The sequence below is a fragment of the Equus quagga genome, chromosome 7 (assembly GCF_021613505.1).
Source record: "Equus quagga isolate Etosha38 chromosome 7, UCLA_HA_Equagga_1.0, whole genome shotgun sequence".
In the NCBI taxonomy this organism is placed as follows: domain Eukaryota; kingdom Metazoa; phylum Chordata; class Mammalia; order Perissodactyla; family Equidae; genus Equus; species Equus quagga.
In genome coordinates this window covers 61,231,157-61,258,754 of record NC_060273.1, presented here as the reverse complement: position 1 = coordinate 61,258,754, position 27,598 = coordinate 61,231,157, and the positions used below count along the sequence as shown (strand labels likewise).

General features: G+C 40.8%; 1 protein-coding gene across 8 annotated transcripts in view; it reads right to left on the bottom strand.

Moving 5' to 3' along the window:
• ATP10B (ATPase phospholipid transporting 10B (putative)) overlaps positions 1-27,598 on the bottom strand; it is a 285,082-nt gene that overhangs the window by 112,000 nt on the left and 145,484 nt on the right. Inside the window, exon 1 of one of the 8 annotated variants that reach the window (XM_046667355.1) lies at positions 1,212-1,346. The exons of the other annotated variants lie outside the window; for them this stretch is intronic. The gene's annotated coding sequence lies outside the window, so the exon portion shown is untranslated. Of the gene's footprint in view, positions 1-1,211; positions 1,347-27,598 lie in introns of those variants that run through there. 8 annotated transcript variants of the gene reach the window in all.

Sequence of the window (27,598 nt, the reverse complement as noted above, 5' to 3'; positions counted from 1 at the left end):
TCTTTGCCTAGTATATTAGTCAGGCTAAGTTAGGTAAGGCTGTGAAACAAGTAAAGCCCCAAATCTCAATGGCTTAGCACAACCTTTGAAGAATTTGTAGGTCCAAGTGACTCTCCTCCATCCACTGACTCAGGGATCCAGGCTCACTCCACCTCATGATCCCAATATGTGGCTTTAAATATAGCCAAAACAGGGACCCAGAATGAACTACATCACTTTGCTCATAGTCAAATGACCAGAATCAGTCACACGGTCTCATTCTGACTGCAAGGGACCCTGGGCTACATGGGGAACACATAGAATTTTTGATGAGCAGTGACTGTCTCTGCCAGGTCTCAGATTAAATGGCATTTCTTCAGAGAGTTGGGTAGAGTAGTAGAGTTCAGAGTAATGAGGGATACTGGAGTAATGGGCGGCATGGCAATAGGATATGGTCAGACCTGTCATTATTGCCTTGTTAGCTGAAGAAGGGGATTCTGTATTTTCCAAACACTCTGACACCTTCTATTTAAATGTCCTACTCCAAATTTGAGGTCAAGAGAGTGGCCCCTAAACTCTGGCTCTCAAACACTGTCCTGAGGTAGGCTGCTGACAGTAAGATGTTAGAGAATTAATATGTGCTTCTGGCACAGTCTGTAGATGAAACACATTATATGCTGCATACATATGTAAGCCACTATTTTTAAGTGTAGCAGATACTGTTGAGATGGATATATTGCAAATTTGTTTAAAGGCATTATTGATTTCACAGTAGGATTTTGCCATACGTATTTTCTCATCCCATGAATACCAAAAGTACAGCTCCTTTCAACAGGAGGTTGTGAAGCGTTTTCATGACAAAAGATATCTTTGAGCTCTGAAAGGCTGGTGGAGTAGAGTGAGCCCAGAACTGAATGCGGGGTGTTTAGTGCACAGAAGAAGATCTGTAATGCATAGTTCCTGACCTAACAAAATGGTTGGAGAGATGAGATATATACATAGGAAAAGATAATTGGATAGGCTATCAAGGGGGAATTAAATAATGCAGACAGCAAGCATCATAAGTTGTCAGAGATGGAAGAAAACATAGATGAGTGGGTAAGACAAGGCAAGCTTCCTGGAGAAGCAGAAATGGCCAATTACTGCATAAGAGGGCTTGGGTGTCCAGAAGCAGGTATGAGTCCAGAAGCTGCAAGAATAGGCAAGTGAGCAGCTCTATCTCTTGTCCTTACCTCTCAGAGTGAAAAATCTGCATTCTTAACCAGCTCCCAGATCATTCTAGGGTAGGCTTGCCAAAGAGCCAACCTGGAAAGACACTGTCTTCTGCACTCACGTATCTGCTCTCCATTGAAAACTATCCTTTTCCATTTTCTTCCCTCTATTCCAAGCCTGATTTCCCAAGTATCTTCCTATTGAAAGACAAAAGATCTTGGGAAATAAAAAGACAGCACAGCACGGGCAATCTTTTCTTTGTAAGAGGCAGGTAAAATGAGATGCATAATTTTATTTTTTATATCCCTCCAGGCAGAAATGTGATTTCACTTAAAAGTTGTTTTATAGATTCTCTTGGTTTGTTTTACTGACAAAATAATTAAGTTGGGTCTAATTAAAAGTGAATAAATTGCTCGCAGAAGCTGAATAAATCAGTGCTAAGCTGAAGGGAAGAAAATTGTTCAAAAATCCACAGGGCTGAAAGCAATTAAAAGACAATGGTACACGTTGATGGGCTCAATTCACCTCACTCAAAACATACGCATGGTTGTGTGAGTTACATGCTGACTAATACACCCGGGAAAGTCTGAGGTGGGGCAGGCAGGGAGCAGGACCTGGGAAATTTGGGAGAAGCTTTCTCAAGGTCAAATGGACTGGACACTTGGCTTAGTGCAGAGTGTGGGACCGGATTTGTGAAGTGTGTGAGAAAAACTGATATTTTAGCAGATGTGTCCAGAATTTCCTTAAGAAGGGAATAAACCTTGATTAGCACTGGGATGAAAGGCAAGGGGATGAGAATTAAGGCGGAGAGGAAAAGGCAGGAGGAAATTTAGCTGGCAAGAGCATGAGAAATAGAGATTAAGATGGTAGCAGGTTGCTGCATGTGTTATCAGAAAAGGGCAGAGGAACTTTTTTTAAAATTGAGGTATAATTGACATAACATTCGTTTCAGGTGTACAACATAACGATTCGGTATTTGTATATATTGCAAAGTAATCACCACAATAAAGTGGAAGTGTGTACATTTTGACCCCCTTCACCCACTTTGCCCACCCCCTATCCCCACTTTTGGCAACCAGCAATCTATTCTCTGTATTTATGAGCTTGCCTTTTTTTTTTTTAGATTCCACATGTACGTGAGATCATTAAATATTTGTCTTTCAACATTTGACTTATTTCACTTTGCATAATGCCCTCAAGGTCCATCCATTTTGTCACAAACTGCAAGATTTCCTTCTTTTTTAAGGCTGAATAATATTCCATTGTATATATAGGACTTTAGAAAAAAGTTCAAATATTCACTTAAAATTGTGTATGATATTGTAATATGATATGATGTCCTTCCAGTTACTCTAAAATTGTTAGTAAAACTTTACAACACAGAGTGGCTTTGTATGAATGGCATCATTTGATTAGAAGTAGAAGTCTGGAAGTCAAGAAGGAGTTGTCCCCATATTTGGCTCAGTGCCAAGGAGAGAAGATTGAAAAAAGAACCACAAGAAAGAGGGGAGAATGAGAAATTTAGCAAACTTTGGAAATTAGAACCAGAGATGACTGGGCGAAACATAAGTCCCATAGGAATTCACAGAAGTTGGGGGGAAGTGGTGGCATAGGGTTTTCCACAGGATATGGGATGGGGGTTCAAGTTGATCTCATCTGGATTTTAAAGGGCAGGGAAAACCAAGCCAAGGTAACATTTGGCTTACACATCCCACTAGCCAGCTGTGTGACCACAGGCAAGTCAGTTATTCTCTCTGGGCCTTAGTTCCTTCCTCTATAAAGTGAGGGTATTGGACCAGGCAATCGCTAACATCTCTGACACTTTCACTTCAGGTGTAATTCTCACCCTGACTTTTCTGAAGTCAAAGGGATGAGTGACCCTGAGCAGGGACCTTGCCAGAGGGCAGATTATTTCCTCCCCAGATGACAGCCTACCCATAAAAGGTAAGTGAGCTCACAGCACATAATAGCTGAGTGGCTGATCTTTTCTCTTTTCTTTGTCAAAAGGATGAAGCCTTTTTCATCTGTCTTTTTTGGTTGAGTTACTCTCTCATATGTACTTTGGGTTTAACATTCTCATTTTTCCAAAGAAATAACTGAACCCTCTCATCTTTAATATGTCCCCTCTTTTATAAGATTAATATTAATAACAAGGTTCTCAAAGGGCCTCCATATGTTCCAAAATTCTACTCCCAAAATAGGGAGGAATTTCAAGAAAGATCCAACTGTCGATTGGACATCACCATCAGGATGTCTCTTAGGATGTCAATCTCAGTTTGCCTCCAAATATTTTCGTTATCTACACCCTACATCTGCTTTTGCTCCCCATTTCCTGTCTCATGGAATGGCAATGCTATCCCTTCAGTTGGCTAAGCTTGATTCCTCTCTCACCCAATGTATCCAACCAATTAAATCCTGTTGATTCTAGCCTATACATATCTGTCAGTTCTGTCCACTCTTCTCGGCCCATTGCCACCACATCAGTCCAGACCACTCTGATCTCTCGCCTGGATTGCTTGACAGTTTCATAGTTTGTCCCTCTGCTTCCAATTTTGCTCTCCTCCAATCTGTTTTTCCACAATGAAATCAGAAAGATGTCATCAAATTAGAAATCCATTCATGTCATTGCCTTGCTCAAAATCTTTTCTGGCTTTGAATTTCCCTCAGACAGCATAAGGAACAAAACTAACATAATTTACAACTCCTTCCCTCCAGGAACTAGATACACCTCTCTTTCCAGCCTCATCTTTTGTTAATCTCTTTCATGCTCTACTCTAGTCATAGGAAATTGTTTTATCTTGTGTCTTTTTTTTTTTTTTTGAGGAAGATTAGCCCTGAGCTAACTGCTGCCAATCCTCCTCGTTTTTTGCTGAGGAAGGCTGGCCCTGAACTAACATCTGTGCCCATCTTCCTCCACTTTATATGTGGGATACCTACCACAGCATGGCTTGCCAAGCAGTGCCATGTTGGCACCTGGGACCCAAACCAGTAAATCCCGGGCCGCCGAAGCGGAACGTGAGCACTTAACTGCTGCGCCACCGGGCCAGCCCAAACCAATACCACCAGTACTCCCTGATCCCTTTCCCCTCAAAGCCTAGCTAATTTCCATTCTTCTTTTTTTTTTTTGCTGAAGAAGATTCACCCTGAGCTAATATCTGTGCCAATCTTCCTCTATTTTTTAGCATGTGGGCTGCCAGCACAGCATGGCCACTAACAGAGTGGTGTAGCTCTGCACCTGGGAACTGAACCTGGGCCACCAAAGTGGAGTGTGCCAAACTTAACCACTAGACCACCAAGGCTGGCCCACCATTCATCTTTTAGGATGTAGATAGTATCTCCCCAAGAAAGCCTTCCTTGGTCCTAAAGTATGATTGAAGGGCTACTCATGTGTTTCTGATCTTATCCCATTTTAGCTCCTGTTCCAGGTATTGAGGCTACGTACTTTCCTAGAATGAGGGCTTCTACAAGGCAGTCACCACTCTACCCACTAGTGCCTCCTGGGAGCAGTCATCACACTGCCCCTCGTGTCTCATGGGGCAGTCACCATTTAACTCTCTCTGCCTCCTGCGGACAATCATTACTCTACACCCCAGGGCCTCCTGAGAACAGTCACCACTTTACCTCCCACTGGATGTGGTCACCACTCTACCTAACTGTTAGGTGGGGCTGGTGGTCACTTTGCCCCAGTGCCTCCTGGGAGCAGTCAGCACTTCACACCGCCTTCCCCGGTGAATGATAGGCACCAAGAAGTGCTTGATTTATTTGATGAATAAAAAGTAATTTGCATTTCAATATTATTTTCAAAAATTTCAAAGAACTTCACTCCTACTATTCCGTTTTACCCCTCAAACAATCCTTTGAGGTAGGTTGGGCCTGTATTACAGTGCTTCTCCCCAGCCGTACAGGCCAAGTTCCTCAATACACCCATTTACAAGAATCGGTGGTCAAAGAATTGAGAAGTCACAGTAGAAATTCCCCTTTCTTGTGACCACATTTTGGGAGTATAATGAAAAATATTTTGAACAAAACAATCAAGGTAGCATACTAAATAATGTCAATATAAATTACATTTATCCTTTTACATAATGATAGGTACTACACAATTTCACTCACGACCTGCTCCCTGGAATTTTTTAAAGCTTGCCTCTCCTAACACAAGAGACTTGAAATTAATTTTGTCTGTAGCTAAAATCTGTTGTGAAGCATAAAAAGAAAATTGTTCTGATTTATGACTCAGGGCTTTTGACTTCCAGCTCCTCACATCTTAGCAACTCGAACGACTAGATTTTTGAGATGGGCAAATTGTTGGGGAAGTGTTTTTCAAACTCTCTTCCCATGATGCAGGATTACGTGTCCTTAGCTCTGCTCAGGAGGATTTCTGACCAAAGTCCTGTAACAGGATGCTCTCATGCCTCACAGCAAAGGCTCTCCCTGCAGACTCAGGGTGCAGGTCTAAGATCACAATTCGTGTGCTTTCGATATTCCTTCTCTCTCAATATTATCTTGTGCAAATCTTTACTTCCCATATATCGTCTTTCTTTATTCCTAACCCCTTAGTTTCTCGTTTTCTTAGAAATGACTTGATATTTGCATATACTGGAACTGAAATTGTCTGTGTGAACTAGAAATTCTGCAGAAGTAAATTTGCTTACACTGAAATCTCATATTTGGTGAAATTGTGGCTTGGAGGGTATGACTGTGGATAATTCTGAAATTTTCTATATTTTACAGGTCAGTCTGATTCCCTTTTTTCTCTGAAATAATAAATAAAATGAAGAAAGTTTAGGTGATTTGCTTACGGTCATGAAGATCATCAGTTAACATCAGTTTCCCAATGCACAGCCTGGTCAGCTTGGTTTTTGGTGTTTCTACCTCAGTGTAAGCCATTTATATGAACTCCTATAACTTTAGACATCTGTGCCTGCCCCGCTTGATTTGTTTAAAAATAAACTTTTGATTTCAGTGTAATTTTAGGTTTACAGAAAAGTTGGAAAGATAGTACAGAGAGTTCCTTCACTCAAGATTCTCCTAATCTTACAGAACCAAGATACGTTTGTCAAAATAAGAAATTAACATCGGTACCATACAATTAACTAAACCACAGAGTTTATTTGCGTTTTACCTGGGCATTTTTAAATTTCTTAAATAACAAAGCATTTCAAATTAGAGAAAAATAGAGAGCCTGACCCCACTCCCACAATGGCACTTATTCATTGGGACCAAGAGACTGCATGGGTCAAAGATTTGTTTGTGGATTGTTTGTTTTAATTTCCCTTTATTCCTATATGACATAATACTAAGCAGCTTTCTTATGCGACTCACACTCCTTCCAGATCTCCCACTGTGGTAGGACCCCAGAGTGGTATGGGTGTGCAGAGAGGTCTGGCTCTCCAAGACAGGAACCCTGGGCTCTCCAGGATAGCCAGTCATAACCGTGTTGCCTCCTTTGAGACTCTGAAAGGGTTCTCAGTCTGTTACAAGATTCATTAAACTGCAAGCAAGCATATTTCTGGACAGAGACTTTGCATTGGCATGTGACACCACCACACACTCTCTTTACTTCATTGCAATATGCACATTTTATCTTCAGGATAGGGGCACACAGGTCTACATATGACTTTCTGAAGAACAATAGACCACAGTTGTTAATCTGTTTGTTTCCTAGAGTAAAGAAAAGTTTATTAATATCAGTTGGGTGGAAGAAAGTCTCTAAGATTGTGAAGGAGCATATGACTGTGATCTCCTGTGACAAGACCACAAACCCACAAAGAGACAGGAGAAGAGAGAAAAGAGGCAAAAAAGGAATGAGAAGAAAGTAGAGAAACAAGGTTTAGCACTTAAATGGCAAAGGTCCATGGAGATATGAAGCAGCAGTAGCGCAAGGGCAAGAAATCAATCAGCCGCCACCAGCTAGAAGGAGAATGACAGAGTGATGTCCCCTGGCTGGACTGCTTGGTCAGGGTTGGGCCTGCGCAAACTCCTAGGAAGTCTTCCTCTTCTGAAAACTTAGGCCCGGAGGCCCAATTCTCCCCTCTTCATCAAACCTCAATCCTTGATGAGAGATCCTGAATGTTTAGAAAAACCTCTGGGACTAGCTTTTTATGTTCCTGTCTGATTGATTCTGCTTGAGGCTGCTGAGGCAGATCCTCTGACATTTCATGGTGCCCAGAGGAGTTGTTGCTGTTAGTGCCATTGGGTCGATTCTGACTCCTAGCGACCCTGTGTATAGCAGAGGGAACCCTCCTAGATCTCTTGCGCCGTCCTCTCACCTTCTGGCGCTGTATCGGACAATGCTCCACTGCTATTCATAGGCTTTTCATGGCCAATCTTTTTGGAAGTAGGTGGCCAGTTCTTCCTAGTCTGTCTTAATGTGGAAGCTCCACTGAAAGCTGTCCACCATGGGTGACCCTGCTGGTATTTGAAATACCAGTGGCATAGCTTTCAGCATCACAGCAACATGCTGCCGCCACAGTATGACAACTGACAGATGGGTGGTATGGTTCCCTGACCAGGAGTTGAACCTGGTCTGTAGCAGTGAGAGTACCAAATCTTAACCACTAGACCACCAGGGCTGGCTCTAGGGGCGTTGGCAACGATTTAAACATTTTTAGGGCATTGCAAGGGTTTTGTTATCTGATTTATAAAACAAAATTAGATTCTCTCTGGGGCACTTTGTTGAGCTTATTATTCTGATATAGGAAATTGAGATAAAAGCAAATTAACACATGTAGGTAGCTGCATTCACCCTCCCTCCTTCCCACCCCCTAATCACTTCATTTTGTCCTTTCGTGAAAGAGCCAAGGAGATAACACCCCATCTGGTGAGTGTATAATTTATTTCCAATTTTCTTAGTCTTTTTAGAGTTGTGCATGTGGGCATTTGGTGACATTTTACAACTTCAATATAATGGTCTCTGTCACAAGTCCTTCATAATTATCCAGACTATAAATATTGTATCTAGGCACCTTTCCTTTCCTTTGGACCATTAGAAAGACAAATGGCTTTGCTGTCCAGCCATGTGGGGAGGGGGACTATTGAGTACAGCACCATGTAGAGTAGACTCTGATGGTGACAGAATGTGTGTATGGGTTTTGGAGTCTGAAACACCACAGGATATTTATTGAGAAGAGAGGAAAAGGCAAGTTTGAGTTAAATCTATTTCTCCCTTCTGCTGTGTTCCACTGGCACTGAGACTTGCTGTCTGAACAGGGCACAATCCATCCTAACTATGATTTAATTTATCTGCATGATGCCAACAAACCAAGGTTCCTGAATTATCTCATGGATTAAAGACCCCTTAGGGACTGAGATTCAGACAGTGCGTATTGGCATCAGCATAGCAAAGAGACAAATGATACACACCAGAGAGCCGGGCAACAGACTCGTGAACATATGGGGACTTGATACGTGACAGATATGCCCTTATAAATCAGTATGGACAGGCGGACTACCCAATAAATAGTGTTGAGATCATTGTTAACTCATATAAAAACAACAACAGCAACGACAAATTTCTACTTCACACCGCACACAAAAAAATAAATTCCAGGTGCTTAAAGACCTCCCTCTTGGGGAGGGGGAACTTAAAACAAAATATAGGAGAATATCCTATGACCTTGAGGTAGGGAGGGAACTCTGAAGGCACAGGTATCAATAATTAGAGTAAGGATTGATAAGTTTGACTACACTAAAATTTCTGTGCCCTAAAGAAAGTGGAAAAGCAAGTCACAGATTGGGAAGAGATGTGTGTAACGTTATTACATATACAAATCCAGAAAGGAAAAGATAACCCAATAGAAAATAAGAAATGATAGGAACAGCGTGTTCTCAGAAGAAGGAACTGTGCACAAGGAAATGTATTTAGAAACATTCATTGCATCATCAAAAATGTAAAAAGTTAAACAACTTACATGTCCACCAAATAGCACAACGAAAAAATAAACTGTAGCATATTCACAAAATGGAGTATTCTATGGCAGTTAAAATTGAACTATATCATCATGGATAAATAGCAAAGTAATAGTTAATAATTCTAAATAGGTTAATTGTTATTTTGCAGGTGCTACTGTCAGCACTTTACATGTGAATATTAACTGATTTAATTCTCATGACAAACTGTGATGTGGGTACTATTATGATCCCCATTTTATAGATGAGCAAACTAAGGCACAGAGAAGTTTAAGTACCCAAGTCTCACAGCTGTCAAGTGGCAGAGTTGGCCTGTGAACCGATCAGTCTAATTCTAGCATTGGTGATTTAAACATTAAACCTGCCTCATAAAACAGAATCCTGAGCAACGAAAATATAATGTTAAGCAAAAAATTCAATTTGGAAGATGATAGGTACAGTGTGATTCTTTATTATTCAGGGTTGGGTTCAGTTGCATTTAACCAGAGTAACAAAAAGTGCCTTAAACAAGATATCTGTTTATGAGATAAAACAAATCTAGAGGTAGGTAGTCTAAGGCTGATACACGGGCTCCAAGGTCATGAGGGACCCAGGTCTTTCTGCTCTTCCATCCTTAGCACTAGTTTCCAACCTCGAGGTGGTGTCTTCCAAAAGAAGACACCAGGGATAGTGCTGGGTCTGAAATGGAAAAACAGGCTGGGTTCACCCCATGCTTGGTGGGGTCTCAATTTGGGAAGGCCACATAGGGCCAGGCTGAAGAAGGAGAAAGCAAGGAAGGGACTAAGCCCTCAGAGTGGGGGACTTGATCTAAAAGTTAAAGAAATATGAAGGGCTTCTTAAGGAGGATTTGTTATTCATGGTCCTACGTCTGCAGGGCAGGAAGCAGTGAGGCAAACAAGATGGAACTTTGGCCAGGAAGAGTGTACATACACTGATGTCCTCAGTGTCATTTCTCATTGACATCTAAACAGGGCAGCTCACCAATCACCAGCATTTTCATTGCTTGTTCAAGAGAGCTCCTTGAGGACAGAGATTGTGTCTGGTTCAAGATCTGCCACAGGGCTGGCACATAGAAGGAGCTCAAACATATGTTAAATAAACAAATGAACGAATGAATAAGTAAACTCGATAGGATGGAGGTTGGGTGGAGTCCTCTGAATTGGGAATGAGCACCCAGGATAACAAATGTTGTATTAGCTCAAGTTCCTTGAGGGCAAAGGCCAATGTATCATTGTGTTTGTACACCTTGACCCTAGTGCTTGCTGAATAGCTGCTGAGTTGAATTGAGATGAATTATAAGATAAAAACAGGATTTATAACAATGGACTGAGATTGTATGGGTATTCCAGACATCCATATATAAAGAGCCAGGAGGTTGTTTGACAATGATCCCAAACTTCTAATAAAAAATATCATTATCCTCATCAAAAACAAAATAACTATGGCCACCATTTTCTTTTCATGTGCCAGGTGCTGTTGAGTAGATTATTTCTAAAACTTACCATCACTTTGCAAAGTAGGTGTTATTATTATCATTTTACAATGAAGAGACCCAGTCCCAGAAAGTTAAGTGACTTTCTGAAGTAAAAAAGATCCTAAGGGCCCCGATTAGGATTTAAATGCAGGTCTCTTGGGCTCCAAACTCTACACAGTCATGTGTCACTTAACAAGGGGATTTGTTCTGAGATATGTGTCATTAGGCAATTTCGTCATTGTGCAAACATCACAGAGTACACTTACACAAACCCACATGGTAGAGCCTACTACACACCTAGGCCATATGATACTAATCTTATGGGACGGTAAGTATACATTGACCGAAACTTCATTATGCAGCACATAACTACTGCTATTGTGCATTCTGCTATTGTGGTGGCCAGACTTTTTTCCTTTCACAGACAGAGTTGCAGCATCAACAAATGTCAGTAAAGAAGTTGCATTTCTCCTCGAGGAAAGATTCTGGAACACCCTGCCATTCCTCTGAAGGCACTGGTGAACTATATTCTACGGCTGCTTTGAATATACTTGAGCTGCAACTCCTAACCTAATAGTTTTCTGCTGGCAAATCTAGTTGACATGCTATAAACACTTATTTCCCATAGGAGTGATGTTATGAATCGATAGTACCCTATGGAAACTTTGCATACCATAAAAATACTGACAAATAAAAATGGCAAGTAATAGGATATATTGGAGTATATGAGGAAGCCATTTTGTGTAAACCTAATTTGGCCTGACCTTGTCCTTCCAAAAGGGCCTGACTGAGGCCATTGAGCATGCATTGTATCTGCTTTAGAGATTCCCTGTGGCAAGAGCAAAAGGCCCTTGAGATAAAGGTGCAACTTCCCTCCCCCTCCCAACGTTGGCGTCTCCTTAAGGATTAAGCATCTTTCCTTAGGCTAGAAACTGATTGCTGCGCTCACCTGTGACCGCCCAGCTCAAGACAATAGACTTGCCTCCTGCTACTCCCTCCAAGATAGCAGACCCACTACCTGCTGTGTCCATCAAATGCTGTGCTGACAGGGCAATCTTGTGACTATTGTGGGAGGGACATTTCAATCATATGTGAAACACCCTCTTTGAGGGTATATAACTACCCTGTGTACCCCCACTTCTTTGGAGTGCTCTGTTCCTTTGTGGACTCTCCCGGGTTATAATCCTAAAATGTAAGCTCAGAATAAACTTGCCCAAATTTTCATTTATAGATTGGTTATGGATTATTTTTTATCAACAATATCAATACCAATCATGAAAATAAATGAAAGGAAAAATAACCCCCAAATACGTGCTTTTGCAAACATTTATCAAGAAGCAAAAATCAAATACTGAATGTAAAGGCTACACTGTAATTTTTTCCTTTCTTTTTTAGAGAGGCTTTACAATAATCTGAGTTCAATGAAGTTTGAAATGAAAATGCTGGCTTCCTTTCCTGGCAAATATCTAACAAGCTTCTTAAGCACTCTTCTTTGCTCCAGGGTTCTTTGAACTGAATTCAAATTAAAACCAACTCTCTTAAACTTTTCTTTTGAGTCAATATACTTGAAAACCTCTGCAATCAGGCTTGGACCAGGAAATCTGGATCCTTGTTTTGTGATGCGAAATACTCTGCAATTCTTAGCCTCTGACTTCAACAGTTGCAGCTTGGTTCTCTGGAAGATTCTTCCCTGGCTTGTCTGCATTTATAGTTTTCCTTGAGTTTATAGCCCTCTCTTCCTGAAGAGCTTGAATTATTCTTTACTCATGCTGAAAACTTTTTCTTTAATATCTCACCATGTCTGTTAGCTTTTCAAAGAGACCATTGCCTTGGTCAAAATTATGTCTTTGGAGGAAAAGCATATGATTTGCATGTCTGTTCATACAGCCATGCAATCAAAAATTATTCCACCTCATCACTCAGCCCATTGCTTTTTCTTCTTATTGTTGTCAATTAACTCAGCTGATAACTGGCATGAAAGGGTACACTGGTTGCAGCAAGTAGGCCAGTTTTAACACAGGTTGTGGGTGCCCAAGAGTGTGTGTGTTATGATAAAATCAGTATAAACGTGGAAAGTTGCCACTCAGGCCGTCATAGGTCGGGGACACTGCACACATACTGCTCCTTTTGAACCACAGGATAGGTGTCAGGACACCTAGGGATTCAGGGACAATGGTGCTCTCTCCTTACAGTGTGGTAACACTTCCTGAACAAGGAGTATTCATAGGTAATTATGGTGATGTTGACTTGATTTCTAATATTGATTTTATCAAAGGGGAAAATGAGGTTTTAAGGTATAAAATGGGTTCTGCTAAATCTTCGACAGTCATCCCTGGGCTAAAGCCCACACTTTTGCCTCCTCCAGGCCCAGGTCCACTGCCATGAGTATCATGGTTGAAAGATAGGAGCATGGAAAGGGGAATTCTGAACAGTCTGCCTCAGTGCAACTCAAAGTTTCCAATGAAGCTTCTGGAAATTAAACCTTTAAACTCTGTCCATTTAGGCTAGTCATTATTATCTTTAGAGTCACAGATGAGAGGTTAATGTGAGAGCCAGATGGAAGATGCAAAGAAGCTGGAGCTGCTGTGTTGGTCAACTATGATGGGCCATGTTCAATCTGATGGGTGGGATTGTAGTCCAGCCTTGGGAATAAAACACAAAGAAAAGCTAAGAGACCAGATGGATGGCTGCAAAGGCTCCTGATGCCCTGACATTCTCTGGTTCTAATCCTTTATGAGGCTGGCTGTCTCATAACTAGTCTCTCTCCTTCTCGTTAAAATCAGAAGATATAATTTTTGAGGCTTCATTCATTTACTCATTAATTCATGCATTTATTCACTATACTGTTTTTCTGCCTTTTCTCTTCCTACTGAGTTTTTTCAGCACCGTGTGAATCCATCATTGATGCCCTCACTGAATCTGTCTAACTGTGGTTGCTACTTCAGCTGCTCCCAAGGATTTGAAATATTCATCCCAGACCAAACAGCCTTTCAGCCTGCAGCGAGCATGTCTAAACACAGAGAAAAAACTTAGGGACGAAAAAAAGTAAGGCACAGAGAACAGGACTTGCCATACCAAATGGAGCAAATCTTATTTACAAATGACCTCGAACCCCTGAGATCAGCCCAAATAAAGAAGCATCTGTCATCATTGAGAACATCCAATACTCTTCACCCTGACAAGAGGCCTCCAAAGACCAGATTCCATTTCAATCTAATTGGCTCCTTGCCCTTTTCCTGCCTTCCTCCATGCATGCGCAGCAAGCTAAACCTTCTTGGGATGGGAAGCCAGCCCAAAGATGTGAGACATCTTGACAGTGGAACCAGGGTGTGGAGGCAGGACAGCGGTTCTGCTAATTAAAGAACAATCAGGGGCATTGATTGCAGCCACAGAAGGAGCAGGCGCTGACTGGTGCCTGGAATCTCAGAGCTCCTGCTAATGGCTGCATTGAGGTAGAACTTTTCCCTTCATCAAGACAGAGCACAGAGGGAGTTTTCTGTGTGGACAATCTAACCTATGTGTGGTCCACCTTTTAAGGTCCTCCGTAATGCCAGTGACCAAATTTTCCAAGCTGTAAATGGACAAATATAAGTGTATGAGACAAACAGTATGTATGTAAAGCAGAAATGTCACAGGAAATCCAGAGTGCCTGAATGTTACATCCTTTCACACTTCTACTCCTAAACATTTATCAGCCATATATTAAGATCGAAACACTGCTGTAGAAGCTGACAATCTGCCATGAACTTGACAGATGAGATCCTTGCCCTCGTGAAGCTTACGTTTTGATGGAGGGGATAGATGACAAAGAAAAATAAATAAACAAGATCCTATCAAACTGTACTCAATTCTCTGAAGGAAGCAAGCAGGGAAAGGAGGAGAATCTCGACAATAATAGCTAACATTTGCTTTTTATGCACCAGGAATAATTCTGAGCATTTTGTTGTAGCAACTCATTTAACTTTCACAAATCTTATTATTTCAATTAATTTCCCCATTAGGCAGATGAGAAAACTGAGGCAGAGAGAGGTTAATTTGTTCCCAAATGGTAACTCCATCCTTCCAGGTGTTGGCCAAAACCTTTTGTGTCATTCTTACTTCTCTTTGTCTGTCTCTCTCTATTGTACCCTATACCCAATCATATGAAATCAATCAGGAAATACCACCCTCTCTACCTCAATGTATCTACAGAATCTGACCACTTCTCATCACCTCCGCTGATGGACTCTGTGAACCACCATCATCTCTCAGCTGGCTTGTTGCAATAAAGTCCTGACTGGTCACACATCTATTCTTGCTCCTTAGAGTCCATTCTTAAAAGAGTAGCCATAGTCACTCTTAAAAACGTAAGTCAACAGATTTTACACTTCTGCTCAAAGCTCTCCAATGGCTTCCAATATGCTCAGAGTAAAAGTCAAAGTAGCTTGAGTTCCTTTGTGGTTGTCTTCCTCAGTTACTCTGCGCTTACTACAGAAGGCCCTACACATTCTGGCTCCTCCTCTCTTCTCTGATCACCTTTCTAAGCATTCTCCCCTCCTGCTCACTCTGCTTCAGCCACATTGGCCTCCTAGGTTCTTAGGGTGCACCAGGCATGTGCCATCTCAAAGACCAAGAACCTGCAGTTGCTGCTGACAAATAGAAATGGCAAGCAATAGGATATATTGGAGTACATGAGAAAGCCATTTGATGTAAATCTAATTCAGCCTGACTTTGTTTTTCCAAAAAGGCCTGATGTGGCTGTTGAGCATACATTGTATATCTGCTTTAAGCATTTGCTGTGTCCCAAAGACAAGAACAAATGGTCTTAAGATAAAGGTGCAACTCCCCGCACATTGGCGTTTTCTTAAGGATAAACATCTTTCCTTAGGCTAGGCACTGATTATGTGCTCACCTGTGACCACTCAGCTCAGGACAACAGACCTGCCACCCTGCTGTGTCCATGGAGACAGCAGACCTACTACCTGCTGAGTCCATCAATTGCTGTGCCGACAGAGTAGTCTTGAGACTATTGTAAAAGGGATATTTCAATCATACGTGAAATGCTCTTTGAGGGTATATAGCCACTCTGTACACCCCACTTCTTTGGTGCCCTTCCTTCCTTGGGGAAGGAAGGCCTGGGCTAAGCTAGTCCTCAGAATAAACTCACCCCAAATTTTCATTTATAGATTGGTTACGGATTATTTTTGTCAAGACCTCTGTCTTGTTACCCACTGGCTCCCATGATCACTTCCTCTGGTTCTTGTTTAGATGTCATCTTTTCACTGGGGACTTCTCTGACTACCGTATTTAAAATTGCAAGCTCCTTTTACCCCAACACTCTTCATCATGTTTCCTTACATTTTTTTCTCTAAAGCTTTATCACCATCTGATAAGTACTTTTACTATTTTTTGTTTGTTTACTGCTTGCTTCCCACTACTAAAATATAAACTACATGAGGGCAGGGATTTTTGTTTGTTTTGTCCGTTCCGTTTTTTAGATTGCCTAGAACAGTTCCTTGTATGTAGGAGGCACTTCATAAATATCTGTTGAATTAATGAAGTAAGGAAGAGGACCTATTCCTCTGACTTGATAATAAAAGAAAAAATTTAAGATTGAAAAAGAGAATGATGGCTGATCTAGGAGAGGAAGAAGAGGAAGGGTCGCTTCAGATAAGATGAAGGAAGGGAGGAATGTTTACAGAGGAAGCTATTTAAGAGAGTCCAGGCATAAAAATAGCCCAAACACATGGAAAGCAAAACATTTGCTTTAGTTCACAGCAGTTCAGCCTTCACTGATTGCAATGATCAGTCAGTCACCCACTCAGCTCACTAAGAATGTCTGTGCCTCGGAACAGTGACTCTCTCTCTAGACCTTGCAGGTGAAATAAGGCAACACACCAAAGTCTAATTATCTTGCTCGGCTCTAATTGCCTGGGACTACATCACAGGCTTATCAAGGGATTGTCATGGGGAAAATGTACAGGCTTCTTATCATTGACCATCCTGAATGCCACGTTTGTGGGAAGAGATACAGGGAAGGAAATGGTAAAATCTGTGAGTCAGATCTTCAACAATCAAACTGAGGTCCTGAACTGGGACTTTCTCCTTCTTGATTGTATCTCTGTAGGAGAAGGTGTTTGCAGGAAAGTGTACATCGAAGGCTGATCTCAATCACAGAATATGGATCTGGGGAAGGTTTGTCTTTTCCCAAACCACAGAACAATTCTAGGCAGCATCAGGAGAGCCTCTGAGAGCTGCACAAGCCTAACTCAGGATGGTGCAAGTTTTGCTTCATAACGTGGTCATTGTTACCCTTGGGCGTTTTAGTGGCTTTCTCTGTGCAGTGGGTGTGCTGTTTACTAACATCAGTGAGCAGTGCAGGACTTTTCTCAGGAAAGTTTCCTAGCATACAAGCCCACCCACCCCCGCGAGCCCAGAAAGAAGACCAGGCAAGACGATCGTGTAACCAAAGGTGAAATAAGCCCAGACACCTGTAGCAGCCTGTGTATTTTTGGAAAACACATTTTCATCTTCAATTTACACCAGATCTGGAGTGGAGCTAAGTCATTACAGCGTGTTAGCTCCTGAGACAGCTAGCTTTGTTCAACGAATACCATCAGGTACCATCTCTAGGGGGCAGGGGATCCCAAGGCTGCTGCAGGAATGTGCTTCCCTTGAGTTTGGCATTTTCTTATTCACAGCACACTGAAGTCACATCCTCCTGTCCTGAGAGAAGATGGAAGCTTAGAAGAGAGAGAGAACGAGCAAGTGAGAGGGAGAGATTGTGATACAGAGACAGAAACGGAGCAAGACAGAGAGACAGAGAGAGAAGGATGAAGAAAGACTGAAGAATAGGAGAAGGCTTTTAATGACAGCTCTCATTTATTGGGTTTCTACACATTAGCATTATATTAAGTACTTCGAAAGCATTAGCTCTGAACCTTACAAACACCTCGAGGCTACAGACATCTTTATCTCCATTTTCCAAAGGAGAAAACTGAGGCTTACAGACATGAGTGATTGGCTGAGGTCACATGGGTAAAAAATGATAGAGCCTGCACAGGCCTGTCTGATTCCAAAGCTCATGCATTTCCTGGTATGCTTTGCTGAAGGGAGGCTAGGAAGGGTCAGGAATAGTGTCTGTGCTAGGCTCTATGTAGTAAAGAGTTTAACCTTTCCCCAAAGAGGTCTGCTGTTTGCCCTAAGCTTCTATGAGGTAATCTCTAAGTCCTTGGAATGCCATGCCCTGGGGAAGTTGCATCATGCCAGATAGTATAACAATGTGATTTAGGGTGTGGGCTTTGGGTCACATGGTTTCAGCTTGATTTCCAAATGGGCTGAGGACTGAGATCATCTATGTGGACAGTCAGCTATGTCTACATGATAGAGCTCCAATAAGAACTCTGGACACCAAAGCTCAGGGGAGCTTCCCTGGTTGGTAATACTCTGCGTGTTGTCACACATTGATACTAGTAAAATAACACTGTCTGTGGCTCCTTAGGAAAAGGACAATGGAAACTCTGCATTTGGAACTGTCCTAGAATTTGCCCCATGGTCTCTTCTCTTGGCTGATTTTAATCTGTATGGTTTCCCTGTCATTAACTGTAACTTTGAGTATGATAAATAAATGAAAAGCAATAGGATATATTGGAGTATATGAGGAAGCCATTTGGTTTAAAACTAATTCTGCCTGACCTTGTTTTTCCAAAAGGGTCTGATGTGCCTGTTGAGCATGCATTGTACACCTGCTTTAAATATTTCCTATGTCCCAGAGACAAGAATGATGAGCTTAAAGATGGAGTCGTAGCTTCCCCCCATATCAGCATTTCTTTCAGGATAAGCATCTCTTCCAGGAAACTAAGGATTAATTACTGACCTACTGTGCTCACCCTGCGACCACTGACCTGCTGACCACCAACCTGCTGCACCAGCTAAGCCTCTCTTGACAGCAGTAAAAGAGATATTCTTGTCATATGTCATGTATGCTCTTTGTTCCAAGATGGTGTATAACCACTTTGTACACCCCTCTTCTTTGGTGCCCTTCCATCTTTGGGGAAGGAAGGCCCTGGGCTACAGCCCTCAGACATGGCTCATAATAAATTCACTCCAATTTTGATTTATAGATTGCTTATAGATTATTTTCATCAACAAGTATAACAGCTTTCAGTGAGTTCTAAGTCTTGCTAGTGAATTATCAACCCTGAGGATACTCTTGGGAACCCCTAAACTTTCAACTGGGGTCAGAGGTGAAGGTGGGCTTAATGGACTGTGCACCCTTGAAATTTGTATGTTAACTTAGTCCCTTTGCCAGCAGTTTCATTTTTATGGACTGTGTTCCATAACTCATGTTCCATGTCTCAATAACAAGCCCTGGAATGAATCACTGTCACACTGGCTTGGGCCAGCAAGGGACTGGGGACATGGGGCCAGGGGTCAAACCCAGGAAAGTGAAAATCAGGCAAAGCCTGGGAAGGGCAGGTAGGAGCTTATGAAGGGGTGGTCTGGACATGGCCGGCACAGGGGGCCCTGATCCTAGTCTCAGCTCTGTTGCTTGTTTGCTTAAAGCATTTGGGGGCTGGGGGTTAAATCTCTCTGGGCCTCAATTTCTTCATCTGTAACACAGAAATACTGAATTAAATTATCACTAGGTCCCTTAAGGCTTCAGATTTCCTGGAATTTCATGATTTGACGCCATGGAAAAAGTAAAACCCTTGGAAGCTTATAATCGGGAGAGGTAATTTATTTTTCTGTTTCTGGATATTCTTGCTGGACTAGTCTGCTTGGTTGTTAGAACACGGTGCTAACACATATGGTAACTGCAGATCTGAGCCCCACAGAGGGCAGTTTATGGCACCATTCCTTCTGCTCTCTTGCCTTCCATCCTTCCCTCCCTTCCAGCAACTCTCGTGTTCCACCTGTATGTCAGCCACTGTGCTAGCTAACAGGGATTACAAAAATAATTATGACACAGTCCTGCCTTCCTGCCCTAAAGGAGCTTTTAATGGGGGGGTGCGGGAGTTGGGTCATGTAAGCAACTAAATAGAATTTGTACATTAAATAAGGGCTAATTATGAGTAGAGGTACAAGCAAAGTTTGAAGGAGTGAACAAATAGCTCAAAAATTGACAATGGTAGTGGCCACATTAAGAGCCTAGGAGGAGGTTGAATTGGACTTGAAATGAGAATTTCAATGGGTCAAGACTGGTCAAAGGGAATTTCTGAGAGGAGAAAATGGCAAGGATGAAGGCACAGACTTTTTAAGTATAGAGTGATTTTGGGGACTGGCCATAGCCAATGAGCCTGGATATCAAGTACGGCAGGGGAAGGGGCCGGCACAGGAGAGACAGAGCAAGAAATGTTGTAGGAAAGACAGTGATGAGAGCACAGATGGTCTTGTCTATCAAGTCAAAGTGTCTTATTTTACTTGGTAGCAAGGAAGAGTCTTTTGAAGAAGGAAGGATAAGGCCATACTTTGAAGCTGCACTTTCTTCATTCTTGTTCCTACTGTGCTTCCTTAAATCAGTGGTGATACTGATGACAATAGTAATGGTGACAACAATATGAAAAATCTTAGTGTGCATGTGTAGATATTTTACACTTTTCGAAGCACTATCACTTAAAAACAGTTTTTAATCACAGTTTCGAGCCCTCAAACTGTTAGGCCCTGTGCACAGCTCTCTGTAGAAATCATTTCATGCTGACAAAGTCCATGAAGGATGCTCCTATCCTTGTTTTAGAGATGCAGAGCGTGCAGCTCTGAAATGGTGAGGCTTGCACAGGGCGCCATAGCTGGCAGACCCAGGACCAGACTTGACCTCCCCACTTGGACTCAAGTCTGTGCTCTTAACTTCTACACTGCACTACCCGCTATCTCACTTCATTCTTTCCCTGCATGGGAAAACATTACTCTTCCCATTTCATAGATGAGGAACCTGAGGCAAATAAAGATTGAGTTGTAAGCCCAAGGCCACACAATGAGGATGGAAATTAATTCTTTGGTTTCCTAATGCACTTTCTCCCCACTTGATGGGAGTTGTAACGACGCATGCTAGATACAGTGTGAAAAGCTGTTGAATGTGCTTGGGCTGAATGAGCTTCTGGGAAAAAAATCAATGTTTTTTCATTGTTGGATTGGATGACTGAGTCTGCAAAGCATTTTTCCTTTGCATATGTATGCCGCTCACAAAGCAGCTCCTCTGAAATTGCCTGTACCCTCTCATAGGGGTTCTAGACACTCTGCAGAGTGTTTGTCCAATTATTGTTCCTCTTCTGAAAACTAAGCTCCTCCCACTCTCAGCACCATGTTTCTACTATATGATGCCCCTGGTCACAACTGGTTGGACCTGAGTACATTCTCAAAATCAGCTGGGCCAAATTCTTTCTAGACTTGGAGTTGACGGGGAGTCACTCTAATGGCAGAACCCTTGGGGGAAGGGTCCTGGACCTCTGGGGCTAAGACCTTTTGGGGCTGCTCAGGCCCTGCCCACCCTCAGGCCTGGTTCAGCCATTCTTTGGACTTCATGTGAGACCCCATTAACATTCCCATAAATGACTTTTTAAATTTTCTCTAGTTTAAGTAAGCAAACCAAAGATTAAACCAAGAAAATAGTTAATTTTGATTATAGAATCTACAGGGAAGGTGAAGAAGCTGCTTTTTTATGCAATAATAGTCTCTTTCATTATTATTTTCAGTTCATTTTAAATATTAAAATTCATAAACGCAGGAAACTTACTGAGATGAGCCAACCTGGTTTGCAGTTTGTGAGTCTCAGGAAAATGTGGGGAATCAAAATGCCTCTAATGTTTGAGTTTAGAGCAGCCAGCAGTCCTGATCCAGCCTCTGTAATAATGACCAGCCAGGCCATATCTGGGCTAACCCTTTGTGGGTGAGTCTGGCTGTGCACAGGGGATGCTGTCTGGCAAGTGAGCAGATGGCTGCCCCTGACATCTTTGCAAGTGTTTGACTGGGGTGAGGTTACAGTAAGAGGGTCTTTCATGAGTATGATGCAATGGCTTTCTGAACCTTGGGCACCAGCATTTGGACAGAGAACCTGGTGAAGATCAGGAGGTGAGACACAAGATTAAGAGGCAGTTGATGATCCTGGCTCAATACAGATAAAGTTCTTGTTGCTACTTTGGAACAAATTCATTCATTCATGCAACACATATTTATCAAGTGCCTGATAGGAAACCTTATCTATTAAGTGATTTATTACGTTTTAAGTGATTTATTACTTATTTGTTACTACTATTTATTAAACTTGACTTATTAAGTGCTAACTATACTCCAGGCACTGTGATAAGACCTCAATTTGTATTATTCATCCATCCATCCATCCATCCATCCATCCATCCATCCATCCAATAACAACTAATTACTGAGTGCTTGTTATATGTCAGGCATTGTTTTAGGCCCTGGGGATATAGCAGTGAATCAAAACAAAACAAAACAAAACTGACATGCACTTAGTAAAGTGTCCCCAGGTGTCTGTGCATGTGTGTGTGTGAAACAACTGTATGATAGTTCAGGCAGTGATATGTGCCATGAAGCAAAATAAAGCAGGTAAGGGAACTAGGTAATGGTGATGTGGTTGCTATTTTATGAAGCAAGGGAGGGAAGGCCTCTAGGACAATGTGACATTTGGACAGAGACTGAAAAGTAAGGGAGTAAAGTCATGGGACTACTTTTGGGAGGAGAATTCCAGGAAGAGAAGAGCTAGTGTAAGCCCCCAAAGCAGAAGAATGCTTGCTGTTTTTGAGAAGAATGAAGAGACTAGTGTAGCTGAAGCAAAGAATGGAAGTAGAAAGAGCAGTTTGAAAATTACTGAAATAATATTGCACCACGAGAGATTACGATGGTTTAGACCAGTGAACTACTGTTGGAGAAAATGATAAAGGGTCAGATTCTGGATATATTTAGAAGAGCCCAAAGGATTTCCTGATGGATTGCATGCTGGGTAAAAGAGAAAGGAAGTCAAGGACTGGAGTGCAATATTTGACACAAGCAACTGGACAGATGGAGTTATTATATATTGAGATGGGAAGACTATGGAAAGAGTTGGCTTGGGAAATAACGTCAGGAGTTCAGTTTTGGATATGTGGGTTTGAGATACCTATTAATTATCCAATTATTGGATACCTGTTAATTGACCAGTAAACAACTGGGTATTTGAATCTGGAATCTGGGGGAAAGATCTAGGTTGAAGATCAATGTTTTCAAATCTTTAATGTGTAGACAGTATTTAAAGCCTTGTGATAATATAGGATCATCTAGACAGTGAGTGCAGACAACTGTCCTAAGAACTGAATCCTAGGAGATTGACAAAGAGCAGCCAAGGAAGTAGGAGGAGACCCAAGGGAGCATGGAATCCTGGGGGCCAGTGAAGAAAGTGTTTGAAGAGTGAGGAGTGATAACTGGCCATTGGATTTACTAATATGAAGTTCTTAACAAGAAATGTTCTCCTGGAATGGTAGATACAAAAACCTGATTATATTGATCTAGTAGAAAATGTGGGGCAAGGAAAGGGAGACAGTGAATCCATACAACTTGTGGTTAATGGGAAGTAGGACAATGGAAATGACGTGAGGTCAAGAGAAGAAGTTTGTTTTGTTTTAAGGAGGGGAGTTGTCGTAGTATGTTTGCATGTTGATGGAGATTGAGTAGAGGTGGAAAACTGATGTCCTAGGGGAGAGAAGGGTAATTGTAGGAGCAATGTCCTTGACCAGGAAAAAAGGGAATGCCATCAAGTACACAGTGAAGGAATTAATTGTCTTAGATAGGAGTGCTGAAAATTAACAAGAGGAAAGATAGAGAAAATGGGCACAGATGTAGGGGGGAGGTAGATTGGTTGGCGGGAATGTGTGGAAGATATCTTTTGATTGCTATTGATTTCACAGTTTTCTCAATGAAATAAAAAGCAAAAATTCATTGGCTGAAAGTGAAGAATGGGCAGAAGGCATTGGGAGATTGAAGAAAGAGAAGGTACAAAACATTCATAAAGAATAATAGGAGACGGGCTGGCCCCAAGGCCGAGTAGGTAAGTTCATGTGCTCCGCTTCAGCAGCCCAGGGTTTGGATCCTGGGCGTGGACATGGTACCGCTCAGTAGGTTACGTTGAGGCAGCGTCCCACATGCCACAACCAGAAGGACCCACAACTAAAATATACAACTATGTACTGGGGGGATATGGGGAGAAAAAAGCAGGAAAAAAGAAAGAGAAGATTGGCAACAGTTGTTAGCTCAGGTGCCAATCTTTAAATTAAAAAAAATAATAGGAGAGTGTCTGTGCTAGGGAAAGAACTTTATTTATCCTAAAATAGCCTCATAAGTCAGGTATTGTTATGCTTATTTTACAGATTAGTATACTGAAGTTATAGAGGTAAATAGCTTGTCAGAAAAGCAAATAGTTAATAGGTAGCAGAATTTGGATTTTTAATCTTGATCAGTTTGCTCTTAATTATTGTGGAAGATAAAAAATAATTGCTTAAGACATATTTCTTATGGCTGTGGAGTTTATGCCAATTGTGAGGGAAAAAAACCCTCCTCTAATTCAAAGGCAATCAACAACCCAAGACACTATATATGATGTACCTGCTGAAATTCTAGAAAAACCTTCTCAAAGGAGACAATGTTAACTTGGAATAGAACAGTGGAGGGTTTCATGGTGGGACTTGAGTTAGGATTTAGATGAAGGATCTGAATAATCAAAGAAGCACTAGAGAAGGCACTACAAGTGAGATGTACTTCAAAAATACAGAGACGGAAAATAAAGGAGTATTTAAGGAAGGGGGGTTGGCAAACCTAACCTGAGTAGAACTCAATATGAACAAAACTTTTTGTGGGTTAACAAGTTTCCTACCAGTGGAGATAATTTTAACACTGATTAGCGCTGACAAGATGCAGAAGTGGAGGAGGAGCTGTGGGGAGGGGCCAGCACAGTGTTGAAGAACAGTTGGTGGGAGAGCTGGAGAAAAAATCGCAGTCTCTGTGGCATGAGTGACCAGAGGACTAAGTCTGGGAAACCACACGCACTGTAGAAAGAAGGAGGAGTAATTCTAGAAGGGAATCAGCCAGAGAGGGGATCCCCAAGTTCTGTCTGCCACATCTCTGGCTGACCCCTGGACTATGCATGCACGGAACAGACTCCAAGAAGATCAACTAAAAACAAACAAAAAGATTCAAACTGACATGGGAGGTGCTGCCCAAGAAAAACAGATTGTAGTTCAGTTCCAATCAAGTTAAATGCCTGTGAAAAGAAAAAAAAAACTACTTCTTGTAGAAAAATAACAGGATCCAGAGTCTCCATGCTTAACATTCACAATGTCCAGGATATTCAACACATATGACCCAGGAAAATGTGACCAGTTCTCAAAGGAAAAGATCATCAGAGAAGACAAATCCCAAGATGACCCAGATTTTGGAATTGGCGGACATGAAATGTAAAGGTGCTATTTTAACCACCTTCAATGATGTAAAAGAAAATACGCTTGCAGTGAAAGAAAAGATTAAAAATATCAGCAGAGATATGGGAACAATGAAAATGGACAAAATTAATTTTCTATAACCAAAAATAAAATATCTGAAATAAAAAAATCACTGGATAGATTTAACAGGAGAATGGAAGGATAGAGGAAAAAGTTAGTGAATCTGAAAATAGATCAATAGAAATTATCCAACATAGAGAAGAGAGAGAAAATGAGCAGAGCCTCAGACACTTGTTGGATGATGTAAACAGTCCAACATACATGTTATTGAAGTCTCAGAGGACAGGAATAAGAGAATAAGGTATAAACAAGTATGTAAAGGAATAATGACTAAAAACTTCCCAAATTTGATACAAGACACAAATTTATAGATTCAAGGTGCTCAACAAACCACAACAGAATAAATGTGAAAAAGACCATAGGTACATACATGTGTCAGTAACTATGAAGACCCAAGGAAGAAAGTGAATCTTGAGAGGAATCTGAGAAAAACGACACATTACGTATACGGGAATGATGATTTGATTAAAAGCCAGAAGAGATTGGAACATTTTTAAAGAGTTAAAGAAAAAAAATTAACAGAATTATATAAGCAGCAAAAAGAATTCTTTAAGAATAAAGGCAAAAAAGACATTTTCAGATAAAAGGAAACTGAGGCTTTGTTGCCACAAATCTACACTACAAGAAACACTAATGGAACTTCTTCAGGCTAAGGTAAAATGACACCAGATGGAAACTCAAATTCCCAGAAAGGAATAAAAAGCAGCAGAAGTGGTAAATATCTGTGTGAAGGTAAAAAGGACCAATTTTTTTTGCCTTTCCCTTCTTATTTTGTTTGTAATACATGTGCCTGTATAAAGAAAAAAAAATCACATTGCCTTCTGGGATTTTTATGTAAGTAGATGTAATACATATAACAATGGCAGACAGATGGAAGTAGGAGAATAAATGGACTTACATGATTGCAAAACTTTCCCATTTCGTGTGAAGTGGTACACATTAGCTCTAAGTAGACCATTAAAACTTAAGATGTATATTTTAAGACCCATTAAAATCACCAAAAAAATATGAAAAAGTTATCTAAAAACCCAAGAGAAAAATTAAAGTGGAATTCTAAAAACTATTAAAATAATCCAAAAATTTTCAGGAACAGGGGAACAACAGCATAAAACAAAAGCAGAGGAGGCAATTTGAAAATAAATAACTAAATGGTAGACTAAAACACAACCATATAAAAATGACATTAAACGTTAAGAACTTAGCACTCTAATTAAAGTATAGAAATTGTCAGAATGGATCAAAATCAATGAATTAAAAATAAATAAAAATCAAATAAATTTAAAAATAAGATAAAAAGATATAGATGGGATGAAAGTAAATAGATGGAAAAAGATATACCATGCAAACAGAAAGCCTATATTAATATCAAGGGAAAAACAGATTTCAGGACAAAGATAAGGAAAGAAATTTCATTTAAAAGGAAGATATAAAAATGTCTTTATTTGCATACAACGTAATCATATATACAGAAAATCCTAAAAGGTAGAATTAATAAGTGAGTTAAAAGGTTGCAGAATACAAGGTCAACATACAAAAGTCAATTGTATTTCTATACACTCATGTGTCGATATACAATGGGGGTACATTCTGGGAAATGTATCATTAGGCGATTTTGTCATTGTGTGAACATCATAGGGTATACTCACACAAACCTAGATGGTCTAGCCTACTACACACCGAGGCTATATGGTACTGATCTCATGGTACCACCGTTGTATATGCAGTTTGTCACTGACTGAAACGTCGTTACGTGGTGCCTGACTATATGTTATCAATGAAAAATTGAATAATAAAATTAAAATAATAAACCCATTTAAAATGTCATGAAAATACTAAGGAAAAAATGTAATGAAAGATGTGCAAGACCTGTGTACTCATAACAACAAAACATTGCTGAGAGAAATTAAAGAATGCCTAAATTGATAGAGAGAGACACTGTGTTCATGGATTGCAAGACTTAATATTGTTAGGATGGAATTCTCTCCAAGTTTGACCTATAGATTCAATGAGATCTCAATCAAAATCTTAACCTAGACTTTTTTTTGAAGAAACTTGTCAAATTAATTTTTAAATTTATATGGGAGTATAAAAGACCTGAATAACCAAAACAATCTTGAAAGAGAAGATCAAGTCTGAAGGACCTATACTACCTATCTCAAAACTCACTATAAATGTAAAGTAATTAAGACAGTGTGGCATTGGGACAGATGTAGACAGATAAATGGAACAGAATAGAGAACCTAGAAATAGACCCTCATATGCTCAACTAATTTTGACAAAGTTGCCAAAGTAATTCAAAGGGGGAAAAGTCTATTTTTTCAACCATTGGTGCTGGAATAGCAGGATATCTGTGTGTAAAAAATGAACCTTGACTCTTACTTTACACTATACACAAAAATTAATTTGAAAGGAATTGTAGACCAAAATGTAAGAGCTGAAACAACAACAACAAAATTCCAGAAGAGAACATAGGAGACAATATTTGTGATCTTGACTTAGATAA